Here is a 16,816-nt window from a genome sequence, read left to right on the forward strand (position 1 = left end):
CACTTTTCCTAACATAAACAACATAAAGTAGAATTATCACCTTTCTGACAATGTCAACAAAAACTGAAAATGTAGAAGCTTCGTAAAACTTGAATTTATGGCATTTATGTTGTGTTGGATTGTATAAAATAATCAACATTATTCAAGACGAGAGAAAAAGTCAAATTCACATAATAAAGTGTTTTCAATAATTAGGCAGCAAAAACAAATTGTTATGGCTGAATAATTAAAAATTAACTAAATTGCAGAATTATTATGGGCTGATATGAATGTGTAGGTGTGTATTTTTTTCTCTAAAGTGTGTGTTTTGTGTCAGGTTTGCACATATGTACCGCTTTTGTTTATACGTGTTCTTTGAAAGAAATCTTAATAAAAAGTAAATAACAAAGTAAATAAATAAAATTAACTAAATTAGTTACTAAACTTTCGGATTTACATGCGCGGAGAGTTTTGTCTGATCTAATTCATAAAACTGGAACACAGAACATTATATTGAACATAATTTCATTATTTAATACGTATCTTTGCATACATTTCTATCATTATTTGAAAACACTAATCATAAATATCATGATATAGATTTCAAATATCACCCAGCTGATGTATCAACTGTGTAAACAGCATTTTAATATTGAAACTGCTTGAGATGAAGCATATTAGATGGTTTAAAATAATGAAAATAATCGTTACTTGCAGTCCTGTGTGCTGTCACAGCAAAAAAAAATTGTGACCCCTTCTTTATCTTATAATCTGAATATTATATTCTATATTATCATTAGTAATTGTTCTGGTCTATGTCTATATTTGGTGCAAGACACTAAAATAAACAAACTAATCAATGTATTTTACATCAATTCTAATGCTGCGATGTTTGCATGTTAATGCATCTGTAACACTGATGAGTCATTCTGCACAATGAGTCTTTTAGAGTATATTTTGTTGCTAATTACCTCTGTAATTAAGTAAAAAAAATGCAATGCAGGACTTAATGAAATGTTTTTATCGAGAGGTTTTGCTACTTTTACTTGAGTAAATGATCTGAATTCTTCTTCTATCACTAATAAAAACATCAATGTATTTTTAAATGTAGAACTTGTAATATAAAGATTCTCTTTTGACACAAAACAGACTATAATGGTTCCAATCTGAAGTCATAACTTACACATCTTTAACACAAGACTGGTTATTATGGTGAAATTCTAACTTATAATGACTTATAATATTAAGTAGGTGACATTAAATGTCACTTTGTCAAAATTCAAATGTCAGTGAAGCCTCATTTTGTTTAAAACCTCAGATTTCGATGATCCTATTATTACTGGCAGGTTCTAAACTAAAGGTTCATCATTTTTGGCTGCATTGTGTGGAGCAGAAGGATTTCCCAAAATGGAATTTGGATAAATAACGTAGCTACAAATAGCTCAAAGTTGCATTTTTATTGGGCCAGTTAAGCATGTCATCCAGACACACCAGCTGTCATCCATGTGTGAGACATAATATTTTAGCAACAGATCCAAATGAGTTGCACGAGTTATTTTACAAGCTTTACTTTTAGATGCAGCAATCCAATCTGCAGAAAATCACAACCCGCAGCACATGTATTTATCTTTTTTTAGTCTATAATGAGCAAAGACTGGCCACAAAATGTGCAAATATGCAACTTCAGTAGATTCTATTGAATGCTCCTTTGCTTTTTTTCATTCATTTAAAAAAAAGCACCCAAAAGAAAGAAAAACAGAAAATTAAGAAATTGTTGTTAATCCTAATGCAGAAAATATGATCAATTTTGACTTAATAATCTTAAAGTATTCAGATTATGACTTACTTTTGTTATTTGGTCGTTCATCACAGATGATCCCACAAACAGAAGAACCACTCCAAAAATCACCGTCAGAGTCCCTGTCACCATAAACCCGATAGCTACTTTGGATTTATTGATGGCCATAGTTGCTAATAATGAGAAAAGTAAAAGACTTTTTTTTTTTTCCCCAACTGTCTCTGTGTCTGCAGATCCAACAGCTGGAATAAAAATGAGTGCTGCTGAATTAAAGTCCCGCCATGAACAGTGATGGATTCAGAGGAAGCTGCAGTCCAGTGTGTCAGCTGTATATACTCTGCAGACCCCTCCCCACACTGTGCACCTCCCACACTTCCATTGAAAATCCATGCGTATTTGTGGGAAGTCACATTGTAGTCAGATGATGGCTCCGTTTTTCAGTGTGGATCAGGTTGACAGACTCCTGTCTCTACTCTAAGCACATTTACTCAAATAAGTATTCCAATTTATACATTTAATCCAGCACATTTATGTGACTACTCTACATTTATGATTAAATTTTCATCCAAAACATATAACATTTTGACTAAGATCATCTAAAGCAGTGACTCAATTACTAATTAGGTTCTAAAATACTCCTAAAAACACTGACATCCAGTTAAAGGACGAGATTAAAGCATGAGATTTAAAAACTCTGTATACAGAGGCTTAACCAGCATTGTGTGAGCTCATTTGGCTCGAATGTAACGGACATTCACTAACATGTAAAAGATACGTACTGCAGGTTTAATAGCCAGTATGAACAGGAGGAATGATTACAGTGAGGAAAAGCTCTTTCACTGTTCATATGGACACCTGACTGATGTTTTAAGACAGATTTAAAAAACTGTGAACCTGTCCTTTAAGAAAACAGGCAGATTATGCAGCAGTGATTTCAATCCCCAAAGAGGAACCAAGTTTTGCCATTTAAAATAAAGCTGCAAAAGGTTCCAGGCAGCATTTATGTATAAAAGCTCTTTTACTTAATTCTGTGAGAACTTTAGGGAAGTTCAAATATCAAATATGATGCATTGTTGTAGATCAAACTACCCAACAGTCATGGTCAGATTAACCTCCTAACGGGGCCCCATGGCAAGAGCTTGTTGTTGGGCCCCCACTGACGTCCACTATATATATACATATACTGATTAGCATAATGATTGATTAGCATTTGACAGAAAGTTAATTGGCAACAATTTTGATGACATTTGAAGTCATTTTTGAAGCAAACATACCAAAAAAATCTCCATTTAAGCAGATCTCCATGATAATAAACTCAACATCTTTGTGTTTTTGACTGTTAGTGAGATAAAACAAGTCATCTGAATATGTTCACTCGCTGACATTTTATACACTGAACAATCAATGGATCATTAAAGAAAATAACAGTTGGCTGCAGCCTTACAGTACTCCTATGATGGAATAATATAACCTGTTCCTCAGTTTTCTGTGTGCAGTTTGATAAAAGAGAGTTCCTCTTAAAGACCAGTTACTGGTCGTAACTGATAATTTCCTTCAGAGATGCAAACTTCTAACACATTTTTGATCAATCAAATTATGTAGACACAAATAATTTGGAGTAAATCTGTGCAGTTGCCCACTTTGCTCAGCTGGTAATCCAGCCTCGCCAACAGAATATAAACTAGGGATGTGCAGAAGGCCCAGTATTTGTATCTGTATCTGTATTTGTTGAGGCAGCAAAATTATTTGTATTTGTATTCGAATAAAAGTGGAAAGAGGCTTAAAAATCCTGTTTTTGTTTTTATTACGCTTAAAATTTTAGATGAAAATTAAATTGATGTCCAAATTAAGAAATGTGCGTCATGTAGCAGGTGTATGTGACTCCCTTCATTGAGACCTGCTGACAGACATAACAGCGGAGCAGAGGAGAGACACTGAGATAGCGACTATAACTGACCTGCTCGCTGGTTTTTACATGTTTTTTTTTCTTCCCAAGAACAAATAATTTGTAAAATATTTGTATGAAACAAATATTTGTAAAAAAACCCCACTATTTGTGCTTTGCCGAATAACGTATTCGAGCACACCCCTAATATAAACCCCAACTAGCTACAACTTAAAAGTGATGCTTAAATATTAATGCATCAATAATAATATTCCAATAATATAATTCACAGTATGTAATTTTAAAAAAAAGTATTTGTTTAGTTTATTTTGATATTGCAGGAAGGAGGAAATCACACATAAAATGTAACAAAGTGAGTCCAGGACTGATCTTCCTTGATGTGGTCCTTGATATAAAGCTGTGTGTCTTTCATCAGTAACCACCTGAACCTGATTTACTTCTCAGGACCGGACAAGCACATGACGGCCTGGAGATATTCTTCACTGGTGATTTCCTGGTTCTTACAGCTGCTACTTTACTGCTGCTGGGTGTTTTGATAGTTATTGTCTCTAGTTTCACTGCTGACTTCTTCCACAAGTGTGAGTTTTGTGGCTCAGTCACACCCACTCTCATTGTGTTGCTAATATTGGGACAAATTGCGAAAGCTGCACTGAAAATGTATTAAAATGTTTCCCAATGGTTCAAACTTTAAAGCCAAACTGGAATTAGAAACATCTGTTTTCCTACATTTGTTCTCTCCAGGAAGAGTTCATTCTTTGTACTGACTGATGTTGATACTGTCATTTTTATTTGTTCATTATCTTTGAGGATGGACACACAGACAGTTAAATAATTGGGGAATGACTTCATAAGTATTGCTTAGTCCCATCTGTGATTTGAGCATTCCTGTCACTATTTGGCATCTCCATACAATACATACTGAAGAATGAAAGAACATACCGAAGGGAGTTTCACGGTGATGCAATTGCCAGAGAAATATAGAAGTTGAGGCATGTTTCCTGACGTGCAAACAGTTTCCATAAATATGTCCAAAAAAAGTTTGGTTCTCTTCTGAAAAATTGGAAAAACAGCTACAGTATCATTATAATTTATATTTCCCTTCGCAAAAATGACACATTTCAGTACAACTTTAATGACAAACACAAGTGTGCCCAGTGGTGGAAGAAATAATCAGATGCTTTACTTAAGTAAAAGTATTAATACGGCAATGTAAAAATACTCCATTATAAGTATAGAAGTATTATCAGCTAAATTTACTTATAAGTAAAAGTACTTGTTTTGCAGAAAATCAGGCTGTGATTGATATGTTAGATAAAGAAGCACATTATTAATACCAAGTGCATAAGCAGCATTTTATTGTTGGTTAGCTGTTGGACGTGGAGCCAGGTTGAACTTCTATATAAGGGTCACCAGAGATGATCGATTGGGAAGGAGGCTACATACATTTGGATTAATTTTTCAGAATTTTTCTTTAATCTTTGCATTTTTGTGAAATATTGGAGAGTTTTTCCTCTTTAGGTCTTAAACTGTTATTTATTTGAAACCATTTTTACCAATTTGGAGGGGAAATGTCTCTTTGGTGGAACTGCTAACAACTCATAGACATCTAAAACATGACACATCATTATATTAGTTCATGTAAAATTTTAATCTGAAACGTAACTAGTAACTAAAACTGTCAAATAAATGTAGTGGAGTAGAAAGTATAATATTATGTACCTCTGAAATGTAGTGAAGTGAAAGTATAAAGTAGCATCAAATGGAAATATTCAGTTGTACTTAAGTGAACGTATTTGGTTACATCCCATGGAAGTTGATACTTAAGTGGTGATTTTCTGGTTCCATCTAACTGCTGCTGGTTGTTATGACAACTGTTGTCACTGGTTTCGCTGCGCATTTCTTTGCAAGTGTGACTTTTTAGGGGAGGTCTGACTCGGTCACACCCGTTCTCATTGTGTTGCCTATGCGGCGTCGGCTGTTATCAGTACACTGCTAATTCACTGATTAGCCGCGTTACATCTAGAACAATCAGGTACAATCCAAAGCAAAATAGAGGGTTAATTACCAAGATGTCATGTCTGTTTATGTACGCTAGTCTTTGTATTTTTGTATCAGACCTCCAGTTTTGTTTATTTCAAAGATGAAAAGCTGATGTTCTGTGGAATCAAACTCATTTCCACCTATTGGCTTCATCAGAGTTAGTTTTATGAACCTGCTGACATAAAGTATAATTAATATTTAACATTATCATCTATTAATGAACATGATGAAGCCTGGCCTTGTGGTTTTTATCATGAAAAAAACAATTTTTCATTCCTCTGGCAAGAATTCTATGGACATTATGCATATACATATAATATATAGACATATATTAATATAAAATCTTATAATCTTATATTTGCACATCTGTGATTTTTTTTTACCCATCACATTTAACATGGCGGGTTATAAACTTATATTATTATTAATTGCACACTACATATACTGTTTACACATTCCTGATCAATATGTAATACATTTCATTCTCTTCAATTTATACGTTTAATTTGCAACAGCTCTAATCACTCAGAATATATTTGACATATTTTTTTGTAAAATTCTCTTGAAACGTAATTTTTGTGTATATTTTGATTGTTAAGCACCACAACACCGAGGCAAATATGTTCAAACCTACCAGACAATAAACCTGTTTATGATTTTGATTCTGGTTCTGATTGACGATGGATATTGTGTACTTACAGTCTTCTGAACATTGTGATCCAGAGCTCCTGTACTGTTGGACACTCCCACAGACAAAGCACCAGAGCACCCTCCTCCCGGCCCCTCCAGCACTGGGAAGTTCGAAATTCAATACATGGGAGTTTTTATATGCTGGTATTATCTCCTTGGCAAGAAAATGAACAATCAGTCCACCTCAGTGCAGAGAACAGTGATGCACATGCTGTGTCAGTTATAAAAGAAAAGAGCTTCCTTAGTCTGAGAACACTGAACAGCCTGCGAAGCTAAATGTAGGAGTTCTATCTAAAAACCAGGTTATTAGAGGAATCAGACTGTTGTGAATGTGTTATCCAATAACCTGTCATAACAATACAGTAATGTGTCTTTTGACCGTGTAAAATGTGTTCTATCAAGCAAGAGTTAGATACCCTCAAGATATGTTTTAATACATAAAAATCCTCCACTTTGAGTAATAATTTGTGTCTGATGGTTATTAACTGTTAAAACTACATCCAATGAATGACAATAGTCAGGAAGAAACTGAGACAGCATTCAGGTTTAGAGGAGATGAGGGCAGTGCTTATTTTTGGAGATGTTCGTTAGAGGAGAGCACATGATTGGGCAGTTTGATTCCCAGGTTGTTGACAGTCTCTGTGCTATTGATGGAAAGGAAAAGTGCAGGTCAGGTCCTTTTTTTGTTTGTCATTAAAGGAGCAATCCACAGATTTTACACATTTTTTTTAATTGAAGATTAGTTTGGGGACATAATGTTTCAACCTTTATTTATACAGGGTGTCAGTGAAAGCAGCTCACTCTGTTTTGCATGTGTGCACACAAGACAGTCAAAGCAATGAACTAACTCGCATTAACTGCTTTTTTTGTCCACTAGTTCTCAGAGAAAACTAGTAGTGAACACAACACTGACATATTATCAGCTTTTAAGTTGATATATTGAACTTGTTAGCAAACAGTTGCTTATTTCCACATCCAGCAGTTACGGCGCAACTTGTGGTCACACACACCTCTCATGGCAGATGGAAGCTAAAGATAACGGTGTTTTGCAATCTGCAGTATGAGTCAGTTTTCATTTCTGTGTCACTTTTGAGTGAATTCAGCAACTATGGCACATGTGTTTTGTTTGCAATTTTAGCAACAAGGCGTTGACACCTCTGACTGGCTTCTTCTCCATGGCAACAATGGCTGAGGCTCATGGGTATCGTAATACCTGATGTTGCAGAAACGAAGTAGAAATAATTGAAACTGGTGGTCATAATATAAACCTATAGTATCATTACAGTATCCGGAAGAGTCCTAAGTTTCTATGACCTCATTACGTCCATCTTTATATTCAGTCCATGATTTGTACCTAATTTCATGGCAGTCCATCCAGTAGCTGTTGAAACATTTCACTCAAAACTACAAATGTCAACCTCAGGGTGACGCTAGAGGAAAAGTCGGAGTATCACCAAAGTTATCAGGATACATCATCTGAGAACCTTAAATGTCTGCACCAAATTTCACGCCAATCAATCAAGTAGTTGTTGAAATATTTCAGTCTGAACCAAAGTGGTGGACTGACTGACACTGACATCCATAGAGTCCTGCCTCCGGCTAAAAATCATTACTCATGTTGGGTCTGTGCATCCGTGAATGGGGCACCCTTTGTAGGAAGTGATCACGTTGTACTGCAGCATGCTGTATGATGGTTGACTTTCCATAATCGTGAACTCTGCAAGTCATTGTCAGTCATGTCAAAGTCTCTTTGTATGTTTGTTGGTTCTTCGGTTATCCGTAAAGTCAAATGAGGCATATGGATTGGAGCTAGACCTGTAAAAAAAAAACCATTAAAATCTTTGATGATATTGAATGCCTCATATATCTTTATTCATGGATTTGGTGAATTTGGGTGATGAAGAGTTTCTCTCTTACTGAGCGTACACATGATTGCCTCATACGCATTAGCAGGACACAAAGTCCACAGAGCAGCAGACCACCACAGCTTCTCATCTGACTGGTCTGTGAAATCTCTCAGATCATTTTAGGCTTCAAAAGGACAACTTGTACTCCTGACTTACCACAAACTCAAGTGAGGTTTTACTCACATGCCTTATTTCCTGAATGCTGAGGGTGGCATTTCATGAAACAGGAACTCTTGACACTTCCCTTGTATCGAACGCCTTCAAAACTCAAAATCACGTGGTTCCAATGTATGGTGTCTATGTGTTATTAGTCTTAAAAAAAGGTACTTTATCACATCACCAATTATCCAGGTGATTGGAGATTTAGTTGTGCAGCATATTAGTAAAACTGTCAGAGAATTTGTCACTTTCTGTCACACTGATGAACACGAGAAACTGATTTGTTCCACGTTACACACTGTCTCATGTGCGAGAAATGACAACTTTGGGATTTTTTTTTTGCCAGAGCTTTAAATGCATCACAGAGCGTGTAGTATGTTTTACAGTTACCAAGCTGTTAACAAGTTGCAAACCAAGAAACTGAAGGGATTTTTTTTAACTGTTTTGGCAGTTAAAAAGGGTTTTTTCCCCAATCTTTTTGACTTGTGACTCTTTAAAATGAAGCAATATCAACATGTGACTCCTCATCCACATTATAGGACGGGTTCACAATTTTTTAAATGTGTCTTAAAACAACAGTCATGTGTCCAGATGAACACTGAAACATGTTTTCTTGCTGTAATCATTCCTCCTGTTCATACTGACCATTAGAAGATCCCTTCATAATGCACTTACAATGTAAGTGATGGGGGATAAAATCCACAGTCCTCCTTCTGTGCAAAAATGTATTTAAAAGTTTATCTGAAGCTAATATGAAGCTTCAGCGTCCAAATGAGTCAAATCAAGTAGATATCTTTCAACGTTACAGTCTTTTTAGTCTTTTTGTTACTATACTTCCACCTGCAGCTCAACAGGGAAACACTGTCCGAGAAAACGCAAAGAGGGAATTTGATGCAAAAAAAAACTGTAAATGTGTCAGATATCCACTTGATATGACTAACTCAGACTGCTGAAGCTGAATATAAGCTTCACATCAACTTTTAAATGACTGTGGACACACTGTGGATTTTGGCCTCCATCACTTACATTGAAAGCACATTTGAAGGATCTTTTAATATCCAGTATGAACAGGAGGAATGATTACAGCAAGGAAAACCTCTTTCACTGCTCATATGGACACCTGACTGATGTTTTAAAACACACTTGAAGAATTGTGAACCTGTCCTGTAATGTGGATGTGAGTTATTAGCAGTTCAACCAAAGAATTGTAGAGGTGAAAAATTCTGTGTTCCACAAGAAAAAGGCAAAAAGTAATTTCAAAAGGTACCTTATGCAACAGAAATAGAAATATTGTCATCTCTTATCTCTTTAAGAGAGAAAAAACCCTTTACTGGTTTTAGACAACCATACCAAATCTCATTATATGCAAATATCATTTTATTAATCATCAACTATTTCAGTAATTGATTTATCTTTTAAGAGAAAATGCTAAAATTCTCTGGTTTAAACTTCTTACATATGAATATTTTCTGCTGTCTTTAGTCGTCTATGGATTGTTGGTCAGGACAAAAGAAAACATTGGAGGACATCACCTTGGGCTTTGGGAGACAGTGATTGACATTTTTCATTTTTTTCATTCAATAGACCAAACAAGTTATCGATTAATTGAGAAAATAATCAACAGATTAATCAATAACCTGCAAAACTAATGACATTCCCATCAGCCTCAGCAGTACTTTGTGTTTAGTGCTAATTAGCAAATACTAACACACTAAACTAAGATGGTGAGCATTGTAAACATTATAATGTAGCATGCTAGCGTTGCCATGCTAGCATGCTGATGTTAGCATTTAACTCAAGTACAGCATGTCAGAGCCTGCAGAGCTGCTAGTTTGTTAACCTCAGTCTGGCTCTCCTGGTTAAATAAGGTTTTTTTTTATAAAACTACCAACATATTCTCAATTTATTTTAGAATTTGACCCTTTCTTCACAATCAGTAGGCTTGTATTGGCCTTATTATGCTTGGTGCTCTGGGCAGACAGGCAGCACATTGTTTTAAAAGCTCTGCGAGGAAAACGACAGGCGTTGAAGTGGCCTAGCATCAGTTTGATACGGCTCCCAACTTGCTTCAGAACTTTCTTAGATAATAGGAACTTGCTTCAGATTCAGAGCATCCACACAAAGAACAGACCACCAGGATGTTTTCCTGCATCTGATCGAGGCAGAAACAACCAGCTGATCGGACCTGCTGTTGGCATTTCAGTCGTCCTATAATGCAATGACCACTAGTGGCATCACCAGGACCACATCCTCCTGCAGTCATTCAATGGTTTTTAAATGCAAATTGCACTTTTTATGTATAAGACGAAACCATTTTTTAATAGTTTATTCATCTGTGCTGTACTTAAGCAGTCTCCTCAGAAACACCTTTGAAGTTGATATGTTGAACTTGTTAGCAAACAGTTGCTTATTTCCACATCCAGCAGTTACGGAGCAACATTATCATTCATTTGGAGTCGTGTTTCTGTCCACCTGGTGAATATAAGTCCAATATTCACTCTCTTTTAGTTTTGTTTTTGCTCTCTACCGACTCCTGAGGGAAATATCTGACTCTTTAGCTGCTAAATGCTCCACTATGTTCACCAGCTAGTCTACAGCTAACTGTGTCTGTTTTCCGTTTGGTGCTGAGCAGGTAGTGTACAGTGGCTTTTTAGAGCTTTTTCTCTGAACGACTGAGACTCGCTGAGACTGAGCAACGACCCCCCAGTAACGGAGGCTTGGCAGCAGATCGTCGTGGGGGCCGACGGAGGGGGAGGCGCTGTGGGATCCATGGAGGGGTGAAACACGCTTCACCTCCTTCCAGCTAAGTAAATCTCCCTAATTCTACGTGATTCCTGAAGTTATTGTGCTAGTCTTCTTCAACACAGCCTCAAGGGAATACACACAGCTGCTTAAATTCACTTTATGCTGGGGTCAAATAGTTGTTTTTGTTTGCTTTATTGGTTTGGCTTTGCTGTGGCCACGTGATTCATTTGCTCCCAGATTTGGAGAGTTCGTTTGTTTGATTTTTAATTATAAATTAATTGACCCGCTGCATTTTTAGGGAAATATCCCGGCTGTGTCTTTAGGCTGTTATTTAGCGTACATATGAGGGGCATTAGGAGCCACCTTTTAAAGACCGCAACTATTCTGCCCTTAATTTGGCCTCTCTGCACATACGCTCTATGCCATCCCTAAATCCTGCAGACAACCCGAGTATCTTCCCTGGACTCTTAACACCTTGATGTGCTGGTGGACGGTGATTTTAAAGAAACTCTAGACCTGAACTATTTTATAATATTTTTGCAAAACTTGTGTGCTGTTTTGACAGAGAGCTCCCCAGTAGGACAGGAAAAAGGAAACAAACTATGGTTTCACCCCGTTACACTGCTGCGGCCGAAACAATGCTATGAGAGCGCCGAGAGGGAACCAAAAGAGGAAAGTTGCAGTCAGACAGATAAACAATGACATGAAACTCACTATAAAGCTCCGTAAAGCCGAGAGGAGCTGCAGAGTCACTGATAATAATAGTCACTAAGCCAAAACCAACACATCACACACTGACAGCTCAGACATGATTATGAAAACATATATTATTGCCGCTTTAAAAAAAAAAAAAAGGTACTTTAGAGGTTTAAAAGATAATTATCCTGTGCAGATTGTTAAGCCTTTTGAGGCAAATTTGTGATTTTGAGCTGTAAAACTAACTTGACTAGAAATCAATAAAAATATTGACTCACCATCATATACACTGCTATAACTATGGTTTAAGTTACATGTCAGCAGTGTTTGTTCGTAATATGCCTGTTGCCTGTTCAGCATGTGGCTTCTCTTCCTTTTTCTGATGTGGTTTTCCTGTTTGAACAATGCCAACAGATGCATCTGCAGTCGATTTTGTCTGTGTTGCTCTGTTAGATTTCACATGTCAACGTGCTGTTTGTAATGTTCAGCTGAAGTTCTGTTCCATGAGCCATGTGTGTTATTTAAAAGACACAATTGTTGCAGTTATTTTTACATATTTATTTGATTGAAATCTACAGTGACGATGTCCATGTGTGAAGAGGAGGGCAGCTGAGTAGGTGCAGTGGAGGGCAGGGGCTCCAGATATATGGAAAGGTTCATTAATATTTTGAGCTTGTGAAATGCTTTGTGCATTTGTATTTTATGCATGTGTGAAGAAGTTTTGTGCACAGATATAATTTGCATATGTGTAAAAAGTTTTTGTAGCTGTAGAAATATTTTGTGTAGCCTATTATGTGTAATTAAAAAAAGGCTACAAGCCACAAGCTGCAAGCAGAAACGGTTTTGTTATAGAGCATCTTTGATTAAACCATAGACTGTAGTCACCATGACGTCACCCATTGGTTTGTGGACGTCTGCTTTGAAGCCTTGAGTTTAGTGATTTGACCATCACCATCTTGAATTTGACTGTCGCCATCTTTGATTTTTAGAGCCAGAAGTGACCATATTTGGATGAGAGGGTGGAGGTGACCCTAATGCTAGCTGCTAGCTTGGTTAGCATGGTGCATTTATAGTCTATGGTTAACTGTGATAATGCTAATGCTAATGCTAATTTTCGCTAGCGAAAAACAGGCTTAAAACCATTCAAACAAAATGTACTTCCCGGAAAAAAACTGAAAATCTGACTCTTTAGGGGGTCTTTTAGTGCAACCAAATGCTGAACAGACTTATTTGGGTGACCAAAATGTTACAATTAACTTTAATGAACTGAAAACACGCTGTAAAATAGCAGCAGCTAAGCCTCTACTCTGTGAATCTGGGGTTACGTTACATAACCAACGTTGTCACTGTGGTAGCGACTTGTCAATCACAAATTAGCCATGCCCTAAAGCATAGAGAAGAACGGGGTAAATAGAGGCAGCAGGTAAAATGAGCCCACCCCCTTTATCTAGGTAACCATACACAAAAGTAATCATGTGACCACAAATTAAGAAAGTATAGTTCACATTACTTCATCCATCTTGGACTCAAGCACGTGGAGAAAGTGGTCAGCAAAACAGAGCAAAAATGTCATGCCAAGTGAATTCATCATGTTACTAAAGTTATCAGTCTTGTATCTTAATTGAAAAAGATACGTTTTGGAATTAATTAATTAATATAAGTCAGTGTAAGCTACAAAACAAGGTCATAAACTTAGCATAACTGTGGATCTGAGCCACTGTATGAAATAGTTTTGTCATGTCAAATGGAGGTTGTGGGGTAAAACGTGCCAGTGATGTTGGGGCAAGTTGAGCCAATGGCTTAATTTACCCCCCAAAATTATTTTATGATATTCTAGAGACTAGAGACACTGTTCATGTTTGATCCCTGTTACAAGTGCTACAATGCTTTTTGCATTTTCACAAATAGAGTAAAGGTTTCACAAATCTGAAACTGTGTTTTTAAGACACTTTAGCCTCTCCATGTTAATCTAGTCCAGATTTGACAGCTCTAAGTACAGTGGTTTGTGATCTGGACCTGGTGTAATGTGGTCTAGATGCAAAAAAAAAAGGAGTGAAATCACACTATTTTGCATTTTCACAAATACAATAAAGGTTTCAAAAATCTGATTCTGTGTTTTAATGAATCTTTATTCTCTCTTGGATAATCTAGTCCAGATTTGACAGTTGTAAGTACAGTTTTATTTTTATTTTTTTGTGCAGATTTATACATTTGTTTAACATTCTAGCAATATTTTATATATTTTTTTTATTTTTATTTTACAACAGTTGGACTGTAAAAATGCAGATAATGTCTACAGTAAGTATCTGTATTTTTAAAAAAACCTCTGTAGAATAAGTCAAGGGTTTTTTACCGTTATTTGACGGTAAGTGTTTGGCAACTTTTGCTGCCAAACTTTGACTTTTTAACATTTTTTTACTTTTTTTTTTTTTTTTTTTTTACATAATTTTTACACAGAATTCAATGTAATTTAACATTCAAGACCATTAAGTAATTGAATAATCCTGTTTTAAAAAAAAATATAATATTCCATTATATTAAATTACAGATTACAGCCTTTATTTTATGGTGAATATTTTTAATAAAAATAATTTTAGTTTTTATGGCATTTACACTTAATGTAGAAAAAACAAAAAAACTGTAAAATAATACAGTAAATTTCTGTGAAATAACTTCTTTTTTTTTTTTACAATGTATATTGATTATGCATAGTTACAAAAGTCATTTTTTTGTTGTAAGCAGCATGGGGAATAAAAAAAAATTTAATGGTCAAATTAAACCTGGATGGATGAAAATGTGGCTGAGGCTGTTAGAAATGAGCTGTGCTTTAATTCCCAGGAATTTATAAAGCAATAGTTATGATTTTTGGAGTGAAGTAAGAACCGTTAACAGCAGTAAAACTTCTTTATCATGTGACACTGATGTTGTGAATGGCATAGATAAGACTGCTACAGAAATATTATGTATGATATGTATGCACTGCAAAATCTTTGCTGTTGACAATTTTGATTCACTTGGCGATTGAGGTCTGATGAAGTGTCTAAAAATATGAGAAAGCTAAATGACAAACATTTACTCAATATTCTTGTCTTAATTAGTATCAGATGATGCAGCTTGTATCTTCTAATGTTAATAACAGAATTAGGCAGGGTGGATTATTATTTGAATTCTTATTCACCTAATATGTGGATGATTGAGTGAACAACTGAATGCTTGTAGTCTCACTAATGCCTAGAATCATGTTTTATATGCAAATAATTTGGTTCTATTTTCTCCACAAAGAGCTGGTCCTCAGCATTTGTTGAGCACAATAAATATAATGTCAAATAGAGTGAAGGAGTTGATACTTTTTTCATAATTCAACCTACTTGCAGGAGCTTTTAAAGTAAGCAGAGAGGTCAGATGTATTCATCAGAAGTTTATAAAGGATTTCATAGATTTTTGATGGGAATACTGTTGCTCAGGGCAACACATTTCTGCAGAAATTTCAGCTGATGTCGAGGTCTGCCTGTTCAAGGATCACTGTGTAACAGTTGGCTCGGTTCATGTTAAAGTCTGATAAATGGGACCAGTACCATCTGCTGTCAAATCAGTGTACCTGCATTGGATAGAAAAAAATTAATTTTTGGGGAACCCTGAAGTAATAACTCTGCCATCCCGGCCTTCTGACTGAAGATACATGGGTTTCATATAATAAAGGGCATTGCCCCACACATTACTTCCTACCAAAAATAATTTCCTGCATTTATATATCTCATGTACTGCTTGTGTATGTAAAGCATCTTCTGAGCCTGATGAGAACTGTAGAATTTGATTTTTTGGGAGTAAATAGTAACCCAGTATATGATTTTAATTTGGGTTAATCAGGCTCACTAACCAGCCTCATTTACCTTTTACTCAAGAGCCAGACAAAACACACATAAACATTAGCTGCATAACCAAATGAAAGCCTCAGTGCAGACAGGTTGGTCACATTTGGACAAAAGAATCCAAAATGCTCCTGAGGTGATGAAACTGGGGGAGCAGAGCAAGACAGGGAGCATTCATCCACTTCAGTGCACACATGTTGACATTGGTTATCTGGAGAACATCACCATTGTGTGGCCTTTTGGTGTTAGTAAAACCACTGGAAACCCTCTGTGTTATGAATGAAACCTACTCAAAATATCTCAAGCTAATTGGTAATATGCTAACTTTCATGTCTGTATCAGCAGCCGTGTTTAGTTTTCCGGTTGTGATTTATTTTTTCTGTTTTATTCAAATATATCAGAGGAAGAAATGAGTGTTTACCAGTGATGACAGAAAGGATGAAAGCAGTGAAAACAATCAGGTAGGAAAGGAGGGACAAGACAACACAGCAGCTTTTGTTGAAATGTGCTTTACTTTCTTGTTGTTTGGGGTCCATGTATGTGTAAGAAGTGTAAGAAGCCTGACAATAAGAATAACTGCAAAATCAACCATTGTTTTCATTTTAATATAATTTTAAAATTTCCTCTGACCTTGCTGAAACTAAAGGTAACAATTTGTTTTACAGGTCCCTAAATTTTATACTAAATTCCTGAAAATTCTTGAGTAATTTGCAGGTATTTAACAGTTCATTTTACAGAGAGGGTGGTGCAATTAAGTAAGTATCCACACTCATTATATTTGGGTCCATATGTAGATAAATTAGACTCTTGACAATTATTTAAAGCTGAGATGAAATGAAAAATGCCTTTTTTTTTTAACTCTTTTATTTATATTCAACAATATGCCAAAAAAAATCCTTTGTATCAAAATCCAATGATGTTTTCTTCCTGTAAAACAAAATATGACATGTACTTACGTAAATTTGAACCAATCAGTTTCAATCAATAATATCAGAGTATTATAAAGATTCATTATTTGGCTAGTTAG

The sequence above is a fragment of the Thunnus albacares genome, chromosome 18 (assembly GCF_914725855.1).
Source record: "Thunnus albacares chromosome 18, fThuAlb1.1, whole genome shotgun sequence".
NCBI lineage: Eukaryota > Metazoa > Chordata > Actinopteri > Scombriformes > Scombridae > Thunnus > Thunnus albacares.